The sequence below is a fragment of the Canis aureus genome, chromosome 11 (assembly GCF_053574225.1).
Source record: "Canis aureus isolate CA01 chromosome 11, VMU_Caureus_v.1.0, whole genome shotgun sequence".
In the NCBI taxonomy this organism is placed as follows: domain Eukaryota; kingdom Metazoa; phylum Chordata; class Mammalia; order Carnivora; family Canidae; genus Canis; species Canis aureus.
In genome coordinates, this window is record NC_135621.1 from 34149295 (window position 1) to 34170318 (window position 21024).

The window sequence follows — 21024 nt, forward strand, 5'->3', positions numbered from 1 at the left end:
CAGTGACTCAGGCTCTCTGAGCCTCTTTCCTCACTTACAAAAGGAGCCATCCAGAGTCAAGGGTGGTTATAAAGACTGAATTTAAGTGAGGCAATTATTTAAAAGCTCCTGGCATGGTCCTGGAAACACTGTCTGTGGCTAACACAGGACAGCACCCTTTCTCCCCTGATCCTCACTGTAGGTCAAGAAAGCAAATTGCTTTGCCCAACCACGCCTCAGTTTCTCCCTCTGTGAAGTGGGGCCAATAATAGCTGCCCAGCCTCTTCATAGGACTGTTGTAAAGAGATGAAGAAAATGAAAGTGCTCTGTAACATCAATGTACTAAGGGGAAAGGTGTTTATGTTATAGTTGACACCTACGGGCATTTGTTCCAACTCAATTCCTGTGGGCGTGAGAGTGTCCGGGGTTGGCTTCCCTGCTGAGTACCACATGCCTCTCCCTCAGCACCACCATCTCTGATCCTGTCGTCTAAGAAATATGGGGGCAGTCCTATGCCACTATTTGTGTCCATCCCCCCGGTCTGGATGGAATAATATTCTTACCAAAGTGGATGGTGTTCTTACCAACCCACTGCAGGGGCAATTTTTCCAGTCTCAGTGGTGACAGTTGGGCTTGTCACCCAGGACAGGGTTGTCACCATCCACCACGGGCCTGTGATAGCCTCCCTCTCAGGAGTACTGACTGGCCGTGGGGACTGGGAATACGTGCAAGTGCCACCCCACTATCTCCCCAAGCAGCCCTGCATTCAAGCAGTAAACCCAGGAAGGCGGAGGAGGGCTGAGGAAAGCTGCCCCTGCGTGTACTAGACCCTGGGGACGGTCACTCCCTTCGGCATGTTAGGGCAGCCCGAGCAAGACAGGGGTAGATACTCAGTGTCTATGGACACAGATAATTAACAAGTGGGTTTTACTTTTGCAATGGGTCAATTATTCCCTAACTGTTGCATTTAATATAATTTTTGTCAAAGCATATCTTACATGCTTCAGGGTAGCTCCCTATGCAACGGAGCCCTGCAACACATTCCAAAAAAAATTTTTTAAGAGCTCGAGGCCGTGGTTTATTGAACTGTTTCATTAACTGGAGACAGTCAGGTGGTTTCCACTTGGGAACGATTACCCAAAATGTCAACAACCGAGATTCGTGGGTAACAGCACACACACATGCACACACATGCACACACACACACAGAGCTTCTCTGAAGTCTGGATTATTCTGAGGACGGCTTCTGGGAATTCACAGCACTGGATCAGGATAAGAACCATTGTTTTTTAAATGGCTTCTGACCTGTGTTGCCAAATTCATTTTCTATAGGTTGTGCCCCAAGGGAGAGACAAGAGTGACAATCTCACCATATTTTGTCAGCACTCTGTCTTGTTCCGGGATCGCCAGAATCTGAAGCCAGATACTATGCTGTGAATAGAGGTATTACAAAGAGAGCTTGAGATATCCTTTTATTTCCTCTTGGAAATCACAGTCATCTTTGATGCTTCTTTCTTTCTTAGACCTCAATGATAGTCACTCACCAAATCGAATGGTTTCTTCTGTGCTAAGTCCTCTTACACATCTTTCCCATCTCTGTACATTCATCTCCAGGCCAGGCCCTTAACCTCCCTGCATGCACTGTTCCAATGACCTCTCTGGGGACCTCCCGTGGGGGGGGTGTCTCTCTCATCTGGGTCATCTCACCCAATTCCTCTCTTAAAACAACATTTTGGATGGTGGTGGTGGTTGCACAATACTGTGAATGTACTTAATGCCACTCATCTGTACGCTCTGAAAATGCTTAGAGCGGTAAACTCCATGTTATGTTTATTTCACTGCAGTTAAACAAAAAATCTTATGATTACTTCCCCGCTCAGAGAGCTTCAGGGGCCCTGTGTCTACCAGACACAAGTTCAAAGTGTTCAGCCTTGCTTTCAAAGTTCTCCACAAATTGTGACGTAACAGTAATCCTGACGGACGCTGAGCCAGTACTGGGGTAAGCGGTTTACAGGCCCTGTCCTGGTCAATCCTCACACGGCTCCCAAGAAAGATGGATGATCAGGTGAGGAAATCAGGGCACAAAGAGATTTCTTCCTTTTAGAATCAACGGTATTGTGGGATAAGCATTTACCGACAAGACAACATCCATTTTAAGTGTACAGACGGATGAGTTTTGACAAAGGTACAACTTGTATAGCTAAGCCCCTAACCATCCCCCAAGCCCAAAGAGGTTTAGCCAGCCAAGGGTATACAGCTAACAAAAGTGGCTGAGAATTGGAGGCAGGTCTGATTCTGGAACCAAATACCTGGCCCCTCGTCCCCCTTGTATCTTCCAGTACCTTCTAGTTAGAACTTCTCTGACATGTCTCATTGATGGCAGCCCCTTGTACCTGAACCATACCCTCCATCTCCCACCCTGCACTGGAATGCCACCCCTTCTCCCCCGGCTTGACCCAATCCCACTCCTTCTTAGGACCTTGGTTCTAATCTTTTCTCCTCCAGGAAGTCTTTTTGCCTTGACCCAGCTGGCCCAAAGGCAGGTCCCCTCCCCTCTGAATGCCTGTTGCCTTGTGATCTGTGTCACTTTTTTTTTTTTTAAGATTTTATGTATTTATTCATGAGAGACAGAGAGAGAGAGGCAGAGACACAGGCAGAGGGAGAAGCAGGCTCCCTGCGGGGAGCCCGATGTGGGACTCGATCCCAGGACCCCAGGATCACTCCCTGAGCCCAAGGCTCAACCACTGAGCCACCCAGGTACCCCTGTGTCACCTCTTGGACTCTGCTCAAATACTCAATCGATGGTGATCAAATACCATTGTTATTTGGTGGATTAAAAAAAATTGTCCGTTGGTGGGAATGTGAACTGGTGCAGCCACTCTGGAAAACTGTGTGGAGGTTCCTCAAAGAGTTAAAAATAGACCTGCCCTACGACCCAGCAATTGCACTGCTGGGGATTTACCCCAAAGATATAGATGCAGCAAGATGCCGGGACACCTGCACCCCGATGTTTACAGCAGCAATGTCCACAGTAGCCAAACTGTGGAAGGAGCCTCGGTGTCCAACGAAAGATGAATGGATAAAGAAGATGTGGTCTATGTATACAATGGAATATTCCTCAGCCATTAGAAACGACAAACACCCACCATTTGCTTCGACGTGGATGGAACTGGAGGGTATTATGCTGAGTGAAATAAGTCAATCGGAGAAGGACAAACATTATATGTTCTCATTCATTTGGGGAATATAAAAAATAGTGAAAGGGGAAAGGAGAAAAAATGAGTGAGAAATGTCAGAAAGGGAGACAGAACATGAGAGACTCCTAACTCTGGGAAACGAACTAGGGGTGGGGGAGGGGAGGTCGGTGATGGGCACTGAGGGGGGCACTTGATGGGATGAGCACTGGGTGTTATTCTATATGCTGGCAAATTGAACACCAATAAAAAATAAATTTATAAAAATAAATAAATAAATAAATAAATAAATTAATTAATTAATTTGTCCTTTACCTCTCCTGGACCAGTTGATCCCCTGAGTCTTTCTGGCAACGACTGTGATTTTGTGACTGCAAAAATGTAGCTGGGACCTTGGTCAATCAGTCAAAGACCAACCCCACTGGAATGAAAGGGGAAAAATTATATTTGCTGCCATAGTTCCTCGTGCCAGAATTCATGGGGTCTTACTCCTTATGAGCAATAGGTGAGGCCTCTGAAAAGGCAGCCAAGTCACACTGAATACCAGTGAACGTGGCAGGTACCATCCTTTCCTTCTCCTGGGAAAGCCTCCCAGCCAAGTCAAACAGGCCCTGGCAGAGAGCTTTGGCCTTTTCCTAATGGTATTTGGAAAGTAGAGGCCTCATGTCTCAGGCACCAATATGAGGCAGAAATAATAAGCCGAGAGGAATGAAGGAAAGAAAGAACACAGCAGCCAAAAAAGGAGGGCTTCCTATTCCAGAGGAATTCTCTCCTTCCTCACCCACTTCTTTGAGGCAGTCACCATGTAGGGCACTGGAGCTCCAGTGATAAACAAGCTGATCTGTGCCAGGCACTAGGGTGTGGAGGAAGGAAGTGCGTTTCTGCCCTCGAGCAAAAACCGAGAAGAGATGGATGTGGATGCACTTCATTGCAACACAACAGAGTGTGTGCTATTTAAGAGCCTCTGTTTCCCATCTGTAAAATGGGGATAGTAACTACCTGGGGCAAAATGGTGAACAAACTGGCCTCGGATGATAGATTTCCTGGGTCCAAACTCCAACTGGCCTGTTTCGCAGCTGTAGGACTATGGGAAAGTCACTTAACCTCTCTGTGCCTTGGTTTCCTTATCCGTAAAATGGTGATGATTAGGTGCCTACCACTTAGAACTGTTATGAAGGTTAAATTAGTTCGTCCATGTGACATGCTTACAACGACGCCTGGAACAATGTTCTAGAACAATGTTCCATGAACAACAGTGATTATATGCTCTTCAGAGCCCCTTGCAGGGCCTGAGGAGGATATGGTTAGCTTTGTCTTGGGCTTGGGTGGCTAAAGAGGTTTCTCAGTAGGGAGGCTACTGAAGTGGACCTTGCAGGATGCATAGAAGTTTGCTACATGGAATGTGTGTGTGTGCGTGCGTGACTGTGTGTGTGTTAGAGGTTGGCCATCCTTTCCTATAAAGGGCCAGACAGTAAATACTGTCAACTTGGTGGGACCACATGATCGCTGTGGTAACTATTCAATTCTGCTGTTGAATGAGCACGGCTATGTCCCAATAAAACTTTATTTACAAAAATAGGTCCTCAGGCCATACTTTTCCAACCTCTGAGTTGGAGGATTCAAGGGACACAGCCCTTATTTATGGCGGTAGTAGGCCTAGCCAGGATAGGCTCCATTAGATAAATGGATTTTTTTGTTGTTTATTTATGCAGAACTGATCCTCGGGCTCTTTTCCATAGCAGAATTATAAATATTTCTTTAAAACATATTAAAACTGGGGATCCCTGGGTGGCTCAGTGGTTTAGCACCTGCCTTCGGCTCAGGGCATGATTCTGAGTCCTGGGATCGAGTTCCGCATCGGGCTTCCTGCAAGGAGCCTGTTTCTCCCTCTGCCTGTGTCTCTGCTTCTCTCTCTCCCTCTGTGTGTGTGTGTGTGTGTGTGTGTGTCTCTCATGAATAAATAAATAATATCTTTTTAAAAAAACATATTAAAACTAACTGGCAGGGAAATTAATGCCCAGATAATCATCCCTTTATGCTGTGTGTAGGGGTGGGGGGAGAGGGAGAAAGAGAGAGACAGACAGAGATACAGTACACCTGCATCTCTGCCCATGCCAGAGAAAGCATCCCAACATCTTCCCTCCCTGGCTGATGTTCCTGGGAGCCATGAAGTCTCAAGAGGAGGTAGCTCTGGATGGCACGAAGTCTGCCCTTTTCAGAAGTCCTCAATGCCGGCCACCTTGAGGAGAGAGGCTGGACAGATGCTGGTGCTCTGAACCTCCTCCATCATATCCCAGTCGGGTCATGCCCTCACCCCCCACGGGTTCTACCTAGAGAGGCTGGGCTGGTATGTGACTGTCCTGTCTGCCTGCATCGGAGCCCCGGCTGCATCCCCTGACCCCACATCTGGGTAGAATTTTCAAATGTTGTCTGTGGAGCCAGGATGGGATTTACAGATGAGGCATCCTAGAAAGAACATGAGCTTTGGTACCAGGTTCAAATTCCACCTCTGCCATTTACTAGCTCAGTGATCTGGGACTTCTCTCCAAACCTCAGTTTCTGATCTATAAAATGGGTTGCTGTGAGAATTTAATGAGGCAGTGGATGCTAAGTAACCATGGCAAGCACATTATTGAGAATCCAATGATCTTGGTTATCTTCATGTCATCCATACGAACTCCCAACCAATTTGTTTCCGTGCCCCAGACTCAGACAGCTCTGCCCTCTCTGGCTCGTGTGTCTGTCTATCAGGAACTTAGATCAGAGAAGACCTGTCCCCTCAGCCCGCATCAGAGAAACATTTAGAGAGTACAATAGATACCTGAAGTCATTGATTTGTTCACATCAACCACAGAGACAATATTTTCTTTCATGAAAATAATTTCAACCATAGTTTTGTGCAGTCCTGGAAACACTGCTTTCCAGAGAAAGTTATGTTGTATGTCAAAAGAATATGGAAAATAATAATAATAAAAAAAGGTAGAAAGAAAACACTGATCTCACTTATTGCCCTGCAGGTATAATCCCCCGTGGGCTGGTTGAGCAGCTGATTTATTTGCAAGGTTGTTATTCATTTCACAAGTTCAAGCATTCTGCTATGTTCATTGTTCTGGCTTACAGTAGGTAAAAACATGCAGACACACACACACACACACACACACACACACACACACAGACATACCCTGAGTCTCCCTTTCAGGAAGCAAAGGGCAGAGAGCTAGCAGAAAGGGGCATTAAAGAAAAGTCAGGGAAGCCTGGGTTGAGCGTCTGACTCTTGGTTGCGGCTCAGGTCATGATCTTGGGGTCATGAGATCGAGCCCCACGTCGGGCTCCACTCTAAGTGCAGTCTCCTTGAGATTCTCTGCCTCTCCCTCTCCCTCTGTTCGCATACATGCACGCACGCTCTCTCTCTCTCAAGTAAGTTGATCTTAAAAAAAAAAAAAGCATCTGCATGAACCAAATGGCCCTGCTGCTCTGATTTTGGGAGTGGTTCTGTGCCAGTATCACCCACAAGCTTGCCTGCCCGGGACACAGCGGTGGCAAGAGAAAGACTAGGGTCTGGGTCTGGGGCTGGAGGTCTCCTCCCTTAGTGGGGACAATGAAGATAGCATTTCCTGGTTATCTGTTTCTCCACCAGGTTTTTAACCTCTTGAAAACTGCAAGTGGAGAGCAGCAAGTGGAGAGTAAAGAGGAAATGGATTTGAAATCAGAGGGGCTGAGCCTGCTTTACTATATGCTCATCCTGTGACTTTGGGCCAGTTACTTACTCACTCTTGTGACTCTCAGTCTCCTCACCTCTGAAATGGGCATAATTGTATCTATTGGCCTATGGTTCTCCTACACATTAAAGGAGCGGATGTGTATGAAGGTCCTTCTGGAACCCCCAGAGCACACCTCCTTCAGGCTTCTTCATCTTGGTGGATGCGCCCAGGACATCACCCCTCAATGTCAAAAGGCATCTTACACCAAACATGTCCCACACTGACCTGCGACCTCTGACTGTCCCCAAACCTGCTCCTCCAGCCCCTTCCCCATGCTTCCAGTGCTCTGGCCCAAACCCAGGCCTCAGCCTTGACTCCTTGGTCCTATTACATCCCCATCCAATCTGTCTGTTGCCTTCTTTGTTCAGCATAAGCTCAGAATCCAATCACTTCTCAATGACCCCATGGCTACTACCCAGGCCACCATGTTGTCTCTGACTGGGACTCCTGCCATGGCCCCAGGAGTGGTCTCCCTGCTTGTGTCCCAGCCTCTACCCCCACCTGGGGTCTACTCTCCACACAGCAGCCAAGTGATTCTGTCTAAAAAAACATGTTGGAGGCAGCCCGGGTGGCTCAGCAGTTTAGTGCCACCTTCAGCCCAGGGCGTAATCCTGGAGACCAGGGATCGAGTCCCACATCGGGCTCCCTGCATGGAGCCTGCTTCTCCCTCTGCCTGTGTCTCTGCCTCTTTCTGTGTGTGTGTGTGTGTGTGTGTGTGTGTGTGTGTGTGTCTCATGAATAAATAAATAAAATCTTAAAAACACACACACACACGTTGGGTCAGGTCCTTCCTCTGCTCAAAAGCCTCCAGTGAGTGGACTCCACCCCACTGGGATAAAGGCTGAAGTCTTTGCAATGCCTGTGTGTGGGTGGATCCATTACCCTTGGGGCTCACCTGCCATCTCCTTCCCGGCTGGATAGGTCCCATATACCATGACCTGGCCCTTCTGCTTTTCCTTGAAAGTTCAGGTGGACTCCTCCCTCAGCTCACCCTTGGGTGAGATACAGACTCAGGCTCTGCCTGCGGCCTCTCCCGGCACATCACATGCTCTCTCCTTCCCCTCCTTCAGATGTGTCTGCAACTTCCACCTTCTCAGAGGCTCTGGAACTCCCTGGCAGATGCCACAGCCTCCACCCCTGGCATCCTCAATCCCCCCACCCATGCTGTTCCTCCCCACTGAGCTTTTCCGATCTGCCATCCTATCTGCTTGACCTCTTGTATATTCACGGTCAGCTCCACGAAGGCAGGGATGGTAGTGTCTTGTGTTTCCTTCTCCATCCCCAGTGACCGAATACTGTATGGCACAGAATAAGGACTCAACGGACACCCATGGAAAGACTTCCAGATGTTTCTTTAGAAGAGGCACACTTGATATTCATCGTTTGTACTGGACTAAAAAGAAACAGCCTGGACCCATCTAACTAGTGCCATCTTGTCTATATCTGGAAAGAGCTCTGGGCAAGCATTTTGGAATCAGACCAACCAAGTTTGTTTGGCTTCTAGCTGATGCCAGTAAAGGAGCTGCCAGTAAAGGGGTCTGCCGGGGAAGAGGAGGAGGCTGCAGGGAGCGAGGGTGGGGTGCCCGGGAATGCGCAGGGAATGTCTGCCATGCCACGGGGTCTGAGAACCCACTGGCACCTAGCAAAAGCAGAGGCCAAGGGACCCACATGGTGACAGCCATCCTCCCTCGGGTGACTTACCGATGAAATGGGATTAAAGTAACCATCTAAGGGAGCTGGGGGTGGGGGGTGCGGGGAGGAGCTATCCTACACCTGACCCTCAGCCTGGAGCAGAAGATAGAGAAGGCAGTGTGCGCTCTATTCATATGCACCGGAGGGAAGGCCAGGAGTGACAGTTAAGTCATTTCCCAAGTCCTGGATCCACGCCCTTCTTTTCCTCCATCTCCGAGTCCCTGCCCAATCAACCCCACCTGCTCCTACTTCCCTACCCGAAGTCTCCGATGCCCCTGGGCTTAGCTCTCAGCCCTGGGCCATCCTCCCCCAGCTCCCCCCTACCTCTTGCTGCCTTGGGCCAGGTGTCAAAACCAGGGTGGGACCTGGGGAGGCAGCGCCTCTGCCTTAGGAGGCTGTGGCACAACTGAAAGGGCAGGATGCTTACTGGCTGGGGGTGATACCATGTGTCATCCTGGCCCACCCAGTGTCTACTCCCCCTGCTTCTTGAGGCAGCATCCCCCAACTCCCCATGGAGGACCTCTCCTGTCCCACTCCCTGTGCAGCAATTTGGACTCTGTCTGGTTTGGGCTGGGCATCCAAAGCACCACTTCCCTCCAGCAATAGGGGGTTGCATCAGAGGCGGGCATGTTCCCTAATTCAGAGTCAAAAGCGCACTCTCAGGGACCGCAGAGAGAGAGGCACTTTACGTCCTCCTTGCTTGAAGCTCTGAAGGGATACCCTGGAAACCCCGTGATCATCTTGCCTCCAAAAAGGGAGGCAATGCCCCAGGTGGCCAGCAGAGCTGAGGATGGTAGAGCAGAGTCAAGAGGTGGCCAGAGGCAGGACCTAATGACATTGTCAGTGTCCCTGGATCCCTCTGTGTCTGAGCTGGAACTCTGGATGTTTGGTTATTGAACAAAGACACTTGGCTTAATCTAGTCCAAGCAGGATTTCTAATTGCCAGTAGAGCCCACGTGGATACACATCCAGGGGGTGGGCAGGTCAGTTCACCTCCCTGGGTTTTAGTACCTTTGCTCAATGTGGGGGTGGTTGAGGCGGGGGGACTCAGTGATCTCCCAGGTCTCCTCCAGCTCTGTGCTGTGTCTGTGCAGAGAGCCACTGCCATCAACCCAAGTCCTGAATCCCTGCTAACGAGGAAGAGAGGCACCCCGGTGTCCAGAGGAAACCAGGCCACGTGGGTGCTGGGCAGGGCCACCTGGGTCAGGCCTGGGTCCTGCACGATCCCTTTTGAACAGAGAGCTAGGGGATATCACAAAGCCTTCCGGGTCATTCTGTCACCCTACGGAAAGCTAACTAGCCCTAAGCCTCTTCTGGAAGCTTAGCAGTAGAAGGTATGAAGCCAGTGGTCCTGCTCAGCCTCTGCATATGTGTAAGGCAAGACTTTCTTTTCCTCTAAAGCAGGGTTCTGCATCCTCAGCACTATTGACATTATAGGTCAAACCATTCTTTGCTGTTGGGGGTCTGTTCTGTGCATTTTAGAATGTTGAGCAGCATTCCTGGTCTCTAAGCACGAGATGCCATCACCTCCCCTAGTTATGACAGCTCAGTATGTGTCCGGACATTGCCACATGTTCCCTGGGGGGCAAAAGCACTCTTGGTGGAGACCAGTGCTCTAAGGAATGAGGATTAGCCAAGAGGACAACACTCGGTTCCTAAACCTTCCTTCTTCCCACCAAAATCAATCAATCAATCTCTCCTTGTGTTTCTCTATCCTTGCTTTCATGTTCCAGGCATCGCTCCTACAGAATGCTGGGCTGCATGTTTGGGTGTGACCCTTGGGGCATCACCGTGGTGCACTACTGTGGCTCGTCACTGTTTCTGCAGTCAGGGATTCACCTAAGAAGCTGCTGAGCGGACCATCGCCCAAGTCAAATGCCACCACTGCACAAGCTCGAAGGACACACACGTATCCTGCTCTGACTACGATGCCAGAGTCCGCAGGCCCCTCGTAGTTGGAGGCACAGCCCTTCAGAGTTCATGGGGCTTAACCCTTTCAGACCTTCTAATGGGCTCAGTCATGTCTTTGCCTGATAGAGCAGAATGAACATAGAATTTGGGAGTCAGAAAGCCTGGCTGGAGTGTGGGCAGTATTACTTCATTTCGGATAAGTCATCTGACCTCACCAAGCCTCGGTTCTAGAAAATTGGGAAGACCTCACTGGCTTAGGGATGCAAGGAAAATAAGGCAGCATCAAATCCAACCATCTCCCGGTGTCCGTTCTCTCCACTTTTCATTTCACCTGATGTTCCTCTACGAGGCTAATTTTCCTAGAGCACCAGTATGGGCATGCTCTCCTCTCCTCAGAAGCATTCCATGGCACCCTATTTCCTAGAGGATAGTGTCCTTTTTTGTTATCCAGTGGGGTCCTGTTCTAACTTTCTACCCTAGCTAACTACTGTGCTTAAACCTTTTCTGAGGTTTTCACCTTTATATCTTTGTTCATGCTGTTCCTGGACCTGGAAAACCTTTCTCCACCCTTACTTCTGTTTATCCTCTAGAAGGCCTGGCTCAGAGGCCAGAGCCTCTGGAGGGAGACACAGCCTCTTCCCATCCTCAGTTGCTGTAGCACTTGGCATCAGAGATTCTGCTGTATCCCACAGCAGCAAATTCAGACCGAAGGTCATCTCTCCGTAGCGGTTGAGGGCACGGGCTCTGAGGCCGACTGTCCTGGATCAAGTCCTAGACACTACTTGCCTTCTCAGTTCCTCTCTGGGCCTTCTCTTCCTGAGCTGAAAAATGGAGCTAATAATAGTGCCTCCTTCCAAGAATTATTGTGTGCATTAAATACCATGTCAGGCATTAAGCCAAGCTATAGGATCTCATGCAGGCTATATATGTCAAATATATATCAAATGCTTATATCACAGTGCCTGGCACTGAGGAGGTACTCAATAAATTTCAGTACTATCACTGCCATCATGAGCAGACCCTGGGGAGAGATTAGGAAAAAAGACTTCCACGGGGCTAAGGTAAATTGATAACGACCAATTAAAGGATGTGGACCAACTTCTAATTCCTTAGTGGCCTCCAGAGGAGAAGAAAATTAGAAATAATAACAGCAAATAGCTACTTTGTGCTGAGTATGTGCCAGGCACCATCCTAAGCACTGTGTATGAATTTACTCCTTAATTCCCACTGCAGCCTCAAAGGTGGAGACAATTAGCTCTCTTTTAGAGACGTGGACACTGAATCCAGAGAGGGCAAGCAACTCACCTGAGATCACATAGCCGAGCTGGGACTCGAGCCCAGGCCACTGGCTCTTGAGCCCCTCTACTCTCCTGCCCTAACAAGGTGTGTCTGTGATATTTCTCAGGATGGAGACCCTGGGCAGCTCTTCGTGGGGCATCCTGGGTCTGGGGAAGACAGCAGCAAAGCCCATTCAGGAATCAAAAAGCTGCCTTTATGTGGGGCTGTCTGTTGTTTAGTCTGAGCTCTGTCCACAAGCACCTGGGATGGGCTACCACACAGCAGGCCCAGAAAACATCTGGAGCCCAGATGTGCCCACCATTCCCAGGGCCAAGAGAATGTATGCACAGTTTTCCAAACTTGTTGGTTCTCAAAATATTTAAAAATACTCTTTAGGAAGAAGGGAAGAAGCTGGGGGGGGGGGGGGGCGGGTGGTGGGAGGCATGGTTAGAAAGAACATCTCCAGGAAGAATCTCAAACAAATCCCATTTCCCCTATTAGCTTCAAGCTTCTGCAGTCTCAGGCAGTTCAAAGGCTACTATTCCTGGTTCGGTGTGTGTTAGGGCACACCTAGAGCCAGCTGGGCCTGAGGCCATTCTGGGGGGCGGTCAGAGGCTGAGAATCTGGGGAATCTGGGGCAGCCAAGGCAAGAACTCCTCTCAGATTCCAGATGATGTTAAGTCAAGAGGCCTCTCTCTGAGATGTGAGATGGGAGTGGCTCCAAGCCCCTGGCACCCCAAACATATTAGTTACATAATATGTAAGGATGGAAGAATGGGGCACCTGGGTGGCTCAGTCGGTTAAACATCTGCCTTTGGCTCAGGTCATGATCCTGGGGCCCTGGGATCAAGTCCTGAATGGGGGGAAAGTCCTTGCTTAACGGAGGGGTGTGCTTCTCCCTCTGCCCCTCCTCCCTGCTCATGTGCATGCTCTCTCTCTCACACTCTCTCTCTCTCAAATAAATAAATAAAATCTTTTTTTAAAAAAAGATGGAGGAATGGAACTAGATTATTATCTGAGATCCCATCCTTCCTGAATTTAAGTCATTGTCTCTTTATTCAGACTCTTCAAATGGTTAGGAAAGGAAAAATGGTTCAGCAGTTTCCACTCTCACTGTCTTAACCTGGATCCATTAATTCTTTTCCATTTTCTTCACACACTTATTCATTTGCTTGTTCAAGCCCCGTCCCACCCCATTCATGCATCGAGCACCTACTTACTGTGTGCCAGATGCCCGACAAGGCTTGGAGGACAGGATAAACCAGAGTGAGTGGTCCTCTCCTCAGGCCTGACCAAGGGGCCCGGTCAGCGGGCTCCCAGCCCTGCACCCCCTCAGCTCCACCACAGCCAACGGTCACAACTTTCAAAACTCCAACAAGATCATGACTTCTTAAAAAACAAACATGCATGAGGTATCTCTAAACACCAATTTAAAAATCACTGCATTTACTTTCAGGTATGCGACGAGAATCCCTATGCTAAACCAACCCAAGTAATAAGCAGGAGCAGTGGAGTTGGATGTTTGTGCTTTGAGGGAGGCCTCCCTAGGCTGAGTTAGTACTACAGTACTACAGCGGATGAGCTATTCAACACAAGGCCGGGCTCTTTCTATGGATTTTTCTAGGGAGGCTTTTCTTCTCCACAAAGGGCTCAGAGGAACTCCCCTCGGGTTCCAACTTGAGCCATGGTTCTGCTTGTTCTGATCAACAGTCTTGTTTGATGGCCGCTGGGACAGTATAACTGACCAGGTTCCCCTTTTCCCAATGCCTCCCAGGAAGCTCAGAGCCCTGCTTATAGCTCACCAGTGCCAGCATAGGGAGAGGGTGGTAGAGTGTTCATTTTTAAATCATCTCATTTCTGGCTCCTTTTTGTGTCTTCACCTCTGGTTTTCTTTGATTTTTGTCACTGAGTTCACATTGAGTTTATCTTTATATAACATTGAAAGCAAACTTTAATCCTTTTTGGAACATGTTGGTAGGTAAAATAGAATTAAATGAAATGGAATGAAATAAAATGACAGTTTTGAGCTTGAATTTTTTAAAAATTTCAGGTCTACCCATATACCCAGATGACATATCTATAGCATTCACACTGAAATATAAAGAGTACTGGGGTCCCTGGGTGGTTCAGTCAGTTAAACGTCCAACACTCGGTTTCAGCTCAGGTCATGATCTCAGAATCATGAGATCAAGCCCCGGGTCAGGCTCTGTGCTCAGTAAGGAAACTGAAATTCTTTCTTGCTCTGCCCCTCCTCGCACTCATGCTTGCTCTCTCTTTCTCAAATAAATAAATCTTTTTAAAAAAGAAAGTACAAAGAGTACATTCTAGCATCTTCTTTGCAAAGGCCCACCAATATGGAAATAGATGGGTATTCACCCCAATGGATGCATCAAACAGAAGCAAGTTGAAGGGCTGGTATGTCTGCTAATGACCTTCTCATCCCAAGAAAAGAATAGCTTTCATTGCCATTCTCCCACTAACTATCATTAAAAGGTGGTCAGTTGTCCATTCTTTTGTTTGTCACAGTGATGTCTCTTGACCTGCTCGCTGAACTCTGCATGGACATGTGTAAAAGGCAAGAGCTGGAGAGAGGGCCGGGCCCCCCTGACCTTACTTTTGTCAGAGGTAAGAGACAGAAGTGGACTTGTGCCATCTTTCAAAGCACGAACACCAGGGCCTCAATTTTTTTTTTTTTTTAAGTAGGCTGCATGCCCAGAGTGGGGCCTGAAATCTCAACCCTGAGATCAAGACCCGAGCCAAGATCAAGAGTCAGGTGCTCAACTGACTGAGCCACCCAGGCGCCACACCAATGCCTCGATTTTAAGCTTGAAGGCCCAGCACGCTCAGACACAGAGCACAGATTGATTTAATTGCCCCTCATGAGCCAGCGTAGAGCACTGGGAGTTCTGGGCACACAGCTCATGCAGATTTCTTCTGAAAGCTGGACCCCCAGCTGGAAAACAAAACTGCTTTCCCTTTAGTTCAATCCAGCAAATATGTATTGAGAGCCTGCCATGCGAACCTCCTATTAGGCACAAGTATGTGGATACAGTGAATAAGGAGTAGATGTGTGCGTTTGTCCATGCACGAATCAGCTACCTAGCAAGCAGATCCATGCACACATACCTCACACATACAAGTGCCCTGCCTTCAAGGAGCTCTCAGTCCAGCTGGGGGCAGAGGGACAGACGCTGGCCTACAATCCTAGCTCTCTACATTCCGCCAATTTTTATGGAGACTCTCTAATGGAGCTTAAATATCGCCTCCTCTGAGAAGCCTGTCCTGATCTCCTCTCCAGCTTATCTCTGCCCAAAGCAGGTCAGGTATTGCACAGGTCTAGTGACAGTTATTGATGCTCTGGGATATACCCGATGCTCAAGCTGTGCTAGAGAAGAATCTGCAGAATGGAAGAGTGAACAAGTATTTGGGTGAGTGAATGACGTTGCTGTTTTCTCCAGTGACCTGAACCAGGACTATCGTCCTTGAGCAGCTGCTGTGAGTCAGGATGGTGCTGAACGCTTTTCATGTGTTAGTTGCTTCTTACAAGAGCCTTATGAAGTAGGAGCTATAATTATCTCCATTTTGCAGATGGCAAAACTGAGACCTTATGAGACTGCCTGATGTGTCTCGGTTTCCCCTCCAGGCAAAGGAGGAGCCAGGATGAACCCAGGCCTCTTGACACCCAAAGGTGAAGATGAGGAATAGGGTGATTTCCAAGGTGCTCATTTTCCCGTTGGCAACTGAAGTCTCTGGACTACTGTTGTTTAGAAGGAGGGTGTAGGGTGGGGGAGAGCCAGTTTGGTGGCTCCTGGCTTGTACGTGGCTCACCAGGAAGTCTCACCAGGGAGGGGCAGTTAATGGGCTGGGCAGTCTGAGTCAGCCCTGAGCACAGTCTGTTCAGCCTGGATGGCCAGGGGCCTCCCCAGCCAGCCCACCCCCTCTGCCCTACCCCTCATCCAGCGGGGCCCCTTCCTTTGCTGTCTCTCTCCCTACCCAGTCTACTGAAGGAAGTGGTGATTGGATTTTGCAAGACAAATCAGGGATCCGGCTACAGGAGAAATGTTTGCATCTCGCCCCATCCTGCAAGAAATGCAATTGCTTTAATCCCCAGGCACCAAGAACCAATATCTCAGATGCCAACACAGTGGCTCCGGGGGCCCGGGCAACTGTAAAGATGTTCTCTGGCCAGGCCAGGCCTTCCTATTCCTGAGGCGTTTTGCAGCCATCACCTGGCATGGCACGCTCTGCTGTCAGATACTTACCCACAGCGGCCGGGGAAAGGCCAAAGAACAAATCAGTACAAAGGAAGGTACACAGGCTTCGGTGTCAGATCTGGGTTCTACTAGGATCCCTCCTTGTGGAGGGACCAGAGGCGACAAGGCCGGAGCAGGGCTACCAAGCAGGAGGCTGGCACAATAGGCCCCGGTTTGCGCCGACCCTCGGGTTCTGTTACTGGTGCCCCAAGCACCCAGCTTGTCAGCTGAGTCATGCTTGGCATCTCATGTCCATCACATCCTTTGGTAATCACAACGGATGAATCTAGGTTTTATCATTATTTCCAATCTACAGTTAGGGAAAAATAGGCTGGGAGAGGTCATGGTCAAGTCAGACTTCCATTGAACACATTAGCACACAGAGACTGCTTCCTGATCCTGGGCTTGGGGTGAACTGTCCCCCAAAAGATACCAGGGGGAGGTCAGTGTGAGAGGGTGCTACTTAAAAGCAGCCCGAGGGAGTCAAGCTGGGATGGAAGTTCATTGCTGAGTGGGGTTCAAGCTGCAGCCAGGTAAGGTGCGTGGGAAAAACATCATCCTGAGAAACCTGGTGTTGGGAGAGCCGGAAAGTCAGGGCGTGGGCGGAGGCTGTGAATGTGAGTCAAGAAAGCTGAGTCCCTTTTTGATGGGGCCCAGTGTGGGCCAGAGACTGGTCCCTCAAAAAAGGTGGTTTCCAGACGTGGCCCGGCATCAGAGGCACAACGGGAGCTGGTACAAAAATATTATTCCCATGGTCCCAGCCCAGGAGAATGTGATTCCGTGGATGGCCATGGATCAGATCTCTGTCCCAGGCACGTCCAGGGGCACTTCTGCAGCCCTGGGGGGCCGGGAACCAAGCACTCTGCTAACGGTTGGCAAAATATGGTACCAAGTGCAGGTTCATCATATTATCTGCCTTGATTCAACATATGTTTGGCCGCTCCCTCCTTATCTATCCTTCCCCGCCAAGGGCATCCTAATCTCAAACCTTTCTGATTTGTCTCTAATGCCCTGCCTCCTCCATGTGGCTGACCACCCCCTTCCCAACATTGTCGGTCCAGCAACAAGTCCACAGTCCCAGCCCAACTGCCCCAGGGTTGAAGCCATTTCAGAAAACGGGCTCTGATTTCTTAATCTTTGCTCAAGCATCCCTGCCTCCCACAGCTTTTAATCACTCGGAAAGGGCCTGCTGTTCAGAGCAGCACTCCCTTCAATGTGTCGATATCTTGTTATAAATCTTTGGTGCTGCTCCATCCCCGGGGCCTGATTCAGGTTCACACCCACATTAGAGAGACAGGGAGCTGAGCTGGTGCTCAGCAGCCGTGGCTGGCTGGGCAGCCCTGCAGAAGATTTAGCTCAGAGTCCATGCTCAATAAATGTGGGTGGAGGGGCTCCCCACAAGCCTGAGGAATCAGCCGTCCCACTTGCAGGAATATACCCAACGGGACCACGGGACTATCACCAAAAACATGTTCTAGAATGTTCACAGCAGTACCGTACATGGTAGCCCCAACCTGGAAACGACTTAATGCCCATTAGTAGTTGAATAGATAGATCAACGTGAGGTTTCCTTCTCCAATGCAGCAAAATACAGCGACACACAACAACATGGATGCATCCAATGAACATAATATTGAACAAAAGAAGCCAGGCGCAAAAGAGTACACACTGTAGGATTCCATTCATGGGACATTTACCAAGAGGTGACGTAATCTACACTGTAGAAGTCAGGATAACATTGCCCTGGGGAGCGACAGTGACTGGGCGAGGGGACAGGGAAGGGGATGCCATGCTCTGAGTCGTGGTCTGGGGGCAGGGGACACAGGTGTGCTCCAGTGGTGAGAATTCACTGAGTTATACGCTTTTGATGTTTGCACTTTCTATATGTATATTGCACTTAATATATATAATATATATAATAGAATATATATATAAGTTAAAAACAATCTCACCCCAGAGATGTCCATGAATGGAAAAAAAAAAAAGGGCACCAGGGATCTAAAAAATTGCCACATGGGACTCTGTCCTCACTCAGCTGCTAGCCTGTGGTGGCCTCACTTTGATCCCTGGCCCTCCAGGGGCCTCAGTGTCATCCTTCACCCATATAGTAGAGGCACTAGAATGTGATGACCTCTGGCACCTGGTGGGGACCATCTCGATGATGGTTGCTAAGGGACATCCAAAGGCAAAGGTCATACCCCAGATACCTCTGGCTTCCTCAAATAACTCGGGGGAATATCCCCGGAGTCAGCCAAACCTCCTCAGGGCTCAATTTTGTCATTATGTCCTGTCTCACCAGCCTGTGAGTTCCTCCAGCTACCATTCACCTTTGCACCATGAGGGCCCAGCCCCAAGTACAGGATCTGATACACTTCTGTGGAACCGAGCAGCCAATGTTGTCACCAGGTGCAGTAATGACAAGAGGAAGAGCCAATGTCTGTACAACCTTTACTACGCTTGTGCTGGGCACCGTTCTAAGCCCTTTCCAGGTACTATCTTATTTAATCACCGGAGCAGCCCCGTAAGGCAGGTTCTACCTACTGGCCCATTTTATAGTTGTAATCCGAAGAACAGAGTGGCCAAGTGAGCTGCCTAAGGTCACACAGCTAGTAGGGGGCAGGGCAGGGGCGTGAATTGAACAGTCTGGTTCCGGGGTACCTTCTCCCTAAAGCTGTGCATTGATTTGTCCTGGCTCTGGCATTTACCATCTTGGTCACCTGCCCTTTCCTTCGACACCTTATAGGTCGCCATCTTGGCCGCTTTTGGCCTTAGTCCCCCTAGACCGGACTGGTTTTTAAGTTTTATCTGTACACAGTTGTGGCAGCCACTCAAGAGCTCTTCACCACGTAACTGCCTTGCTCTGGACTTGGCCAGCCTGGATCTGTCTTTGCCGTAGAAACAACAGGGATGGATGGAGAGGCTGTGTCATGGGCCCTGTCACACCAGACATGTGCCAGAGCCCCTTGGTGTTTTCTCTTTGGTTCCCAGCATCCTTCCTGGTAATGGCCAGCTACTCTATCTCTAGCTTCAAGACGTGTTGAGGAGCCACAGAAACTACATGGAGCTGAGAGCCCTGGGTTCTAGTCACCCCAAATCCCTGTTCTAAAAAGCAGCTCTCTCTACTCCAAAGGGCAGGGTTATAACCACGTCCAAGGGGAAGGTCTGGGAACCTCCATGACCGGAGCCCATTTGCAGCGGTCTAGAAAGCTTTAGGGGAAGGGAACCAACATTTCAGAATTGCAAGCACTAGGGGGAAGTCGGCCTCCCAGCTTTGTGAGGGAGGCACTCTGAGTGTCATTTTGTAGATGAGGATAGTGAGGCGTGGAGAGCTCACCCTGTCATGGTCATCAGGACAGATCAGCCCAGGGAGCCGCAGGGGCCCATCTTAAAGCCTCACCTGCTGGATCACAGAGGGAGAAGCTGCTGCTGTATCTCTCTCCTGGAGACTCCAGGGCCATTTGCCATGAGTCCCATTGGTAAAGGCTACACCCTGGGGACAAACCTCGAACAAACCTCACAGTATTATTACTCTGAGGATTAAATAAATTGAAACAGCTCAAGGCTCGGTACAGAACTTGGCACACAGTAAAAGTTCAATATCTACTAGCATTACTAGCAGTGGGAGCTCCTACTTCCGTCCCTGATCCCAAGAATCCAGGAACATGATGAGCAGACCCTGGAAGAAGACTCACCCATATAACTCCTCTAATCATGTGATCCTTCTCTTATCCCTAACACTCCTTAGTCATATGACTTCACATTGGTTAAAGTCTCTGTGCCTTGCTCTCCTCATCCATAAAACAGGGTGATAATATCTTTCATAGAGTTCTTATGAGAATCCATTGAGTTAAAATATGATAAATGCTTGGGGTAATGCTGGACTTAATGCACTCAATGTAAGGATTTGTATTCTAACGTATGTGAAAAAGCCTCTGAGCACCAGCTGTATACATACAGTCCCACCCACCATGCATCAAGCCATTCAACAATCTATTATTTATCGAATGACTCCTTCATGCCTGGCACACTTGGTATTTCACATCTGTTCTCTGACAGCAGCAGTTCCCAACAACTGTTCTAAGGCACCGTAATACCAAGGGGAGTAAGACCTCCACAGCTCACTCTCCCTCCCCTGCCACTCCCCCATTAGACCAGGCTCTCATTTCACCCAGATGGCCAGTGAGGCGTCTGGCTAACTCCAGCCTTCCAGATGGCTCAGCGCCTTCTCCCCCGAGTCTCCATTCTGGGTGGGTTTCCTCCTCTCTGGCCACCATCCCAAGAAGCAAAGGCAGCCCCTCCCGGCTGAGGTCCAGCCAGCTAGAGACAGAGCCAGAGCCAGGCACTGGGCGAGGTGCCACCAGACCGGGGCGGTCAATCTTGCCTTTCATTAGCATATGCGCTAAGAGACAAGGCCAAGGGGTGACCCTACAGATGGTAGCCTGCTTGGCCACGAGTGATAAATTGGGTGCATCCAGTTCTGTGAAGGGCCGTGTCCATGCTGGTTTCTGTGACTGCATTTCTCACACCTGCTGCTTGGGCACCACGGCACTGGGGGATAGTGGGGCCAGCCCAGGTCCTCCTCAGTGCCCAGAGCCCAGGCTCCTGACCAGCAGCCCAAGGGACATGGAGCCAAAGTGGAGGCAGGGAAGGTGGGAATCTTATACCAACCAGATTCTTCAGGAGGAAGGAACCAAACATTTAACTAGCCCCTGCCACAAGCACCTTGCTAAGAAGTAATAACTACTGGGCCAGACCATAGGAAGTTGCCATGTCTGTAGGTAAAAAAAGAACTGAATATGGACAACCTCATATGGTCAAAATTATTATTATCTATCAAGTGCTTTCTATGTGTCAGGCATTGTTCTCATATAACCAGCTGAATCTTCACAACCACACTCTGAGGTGCGCGCTCCTTGCAGGTGGGGGGACCTCCTCTCTCTGCCTTTGTGCTTCTGA

At 49.3% G+C, this 21024-nt stretch overlaps 1 protein-coding gene and 1 long non-coding RNA gene across 6 annotated transcripts in view; one reads left to right on the forward strand and one right to left on the reverse strand.

Annotated features, from left to right (window-relative positions):
- Window positions 1-21024, reverse strand: part of ABTB3 (ankyrin repeat and BTB domain containing 3) — a 310072-nt gene that overhangs the window by 155098 nt on the left and 133950 nt on the right. The gene's annotated exons all lie outside the window — the stretch shown is intronic.
- LOC144323837 (uncharacterized) lies at window positions 1967-10696 on the forward strand. The gene is made up of 2 exons (XR_013389178.1): window positions 1967-2044; window positions 10360-10696. It is a non-coding gene; the product is annotated as an uncharacterized LOC144323837 (long non-coding RNA).